Genomic DNA, 2,500 nt, shown 5'->3' with positions numbered 1-2,500 from the left:
TATATAAATATATATATATATATATATATATATATATGTATGTATATATATATATATATATATATATATATATATATATATATATATATATATATATATATATATATATATATATATATATATATATATACATATATATATATATATATATATATATATGTATATATATATATATATATATGTATATATATATATATATATATATATATATATATATATATATATATATATATATATATATATATATATATATATATATTGATATGTGCGTGTGTGTGCACATATGATATCCTCATAATTAAACTTTGCTTGATGTCCGGGAATCTTACATAATCTCCCCTATTATGAATCTGAATCACCTGTAATTGCAAACTCTGTATTACCTACACTGCGTCAGAGACACACTGTGTATATATGCATCACTTGCATTGCGCCCAGATTAGCGAATGCAGTAAATGGAGATCCACTGTTGACATTTCCCTTCATTCAAATGCTCGTACCAAAATTCAGATAACGAACATGATGAAGTTATGAGAAAAATGTACAATTGTATTTCTAAAATGTATTAAACAATTTAGAAGCGAAATATACAAGATGAAGTTATATGAAAAAAAAATTGCTTAAGTTTATTTCTAAAATTTATTACACAATTATAAAGCATTCAGGGGGAATAATCCTCTGTCGTTAGCATGGATTCGGAGCCTCTTAATCTGCCCCAAATTCCACAATAATATTATCCTTATCAATTCAATCCGTTTATTGACCTTACTCGAAAGTCCTGTATAGTTAAGACTCTTTACCGTACATTTACCTTTAATCTCTCTTCATCTCCCTCTATCATGCTCATAATTGCCCCTAATTAACTTCATCTATCCTGGAGATCCAATCTTAACCACAATGCTACTCTTAGTCTACCACGTCATCCACAAATTCCACAATAATATTATCCTTATCAATTCAATCCGTTTATTGACCTTACTCGAAAGTCCTGTATAGTTAAGACTCTTTACCGTACATCTACCTTTAATCTCTCTTCACCTCCCTCTATCATGCTCGTAATTGCCCCTAATTAACTTAATCTACCCTGGAGATCCAATCTTAACCACAACGCTACTCTTAGTCTACCACAAGTCATCTAAAAAAAAAAAAAAAAAAAAAAAAAAAACTCATCTACCACCAAAATCTAATCAACTGGGCCCATGTCCACAGGCAACCTACATATAATGTTTAATCAAGATTTGTCAAACGTTTTTATCACGAAATTCAGGTGGGGGAGGGGGGGTAAACAAGGATTAAATCAAGACAGCGAAGGAGAAAGGAAGAAGAAGCAGAAGTGGAAGAAGAAGGGGGAAGGGGAGAAGGGGAGAAGGAGAAGGAGAAGGAGAAGAAGGAGGAGGAGGAGGAGGAGAAGAAAAAGAACAAGTAGAAGAAGAAGAAGCAGTAGCAGTAGAAGTAGAAGAAGGGGGAAGGAGAGGAAGAGAAGAAGAAGGAGGAGGAGGAGATGTAGAAGAAGAAGAAGAAGAAGAAGACGAAGAAAAAGGGAGGAGGAGAAGGAGAAGAAAAACCGCTTCATTCGGCAAAGACATGTACTATTTAATTACATTGAGAAATCTATACTGTCTTCAACTGGATGAATTGAAAGCAAGCACACAAGATAGTGACGAAAAGAAGAAACAAATGGAGAATATACAAGTAATGAGAAAGCAGGAATGAAAAATAAATAAATAAATAAGTAAAAAAATCAAAACAATGAAAAAAACAAGGAAAAAACAAAACAAGGAAAAATCAAAACAAAAAAAAACAATGAAAAAATAAACAAAGAAAAATACAAAACAAGGAAAAATCAATACAATAAAAAAACAAGGATAAAAAAATCAAGAAAAGTCAAATATCACGAATGAATGAGCGACATAAAGAAAGAATCCGAAGTCCTCCCCCAGAGACTGGCATCCCCTCATAACTTCAGACGACAAAAACTTCAAAACGCCTCCCCCCCCACCTTCCCCTCCTCTCCCCCTCCCCCCTTGGTCTTTGAAGGTCGCTTCTGTTTCTTTATCCCTTCATGCCTCCTTTGATTTCTCTTTTATTCATTTTTGCTTCTTCTTTGTTTTATTTTTTTCTTTTCTTTTGCTTTGTCTATCTTTATTCGTTTTACTTGTTCTCTGTTCCTTTCTCTTTTTCTTTTCACTTTTTTCATTCTTTTTTTTTTTCTTTCTTTCTTTCTTTTCTCTCCTTTTTTTTTTTTTTTACTCTTTAGCTATCCATCGTTTCCACTTTCTTTACTCCTTCTTTATTCTTTCTTTCTTTTTTGTCTTCTCTATATTCCTCCTTTACTTTTCCTTTATCATTTTTATATTCTCTCTGTCTCTTCTTTTGCCGTTTATATCTCCTTCTTCTTTATCCCCTCTTTCCTCTTTCTCGTTTTCTTTCTTTATTCAATTTTCCCCTCTCTATCCCTGCTTTTCACTTTCTATGCTAACCTCCCTTTTATCTTTTTTTC

This window comes from Penaeus vannamei, chromosome 27 (assembly GCF_042767895.1).
Source record: "Penaeus vannamei isolate JL-2024 chromosome 27, ASM4276789v1, whole genome shotgun sequence".
NCBI lineage: Eukaryota > Metazoa > Arthropoda > Malacostraca > Decapoda > Penaeidae > Penaeus > Penaeus vannamei.
The sequence above is the reverse complement of the archived record's forward strand: the minus strand, read 5'-3'. Positions refer to the sequence as shown.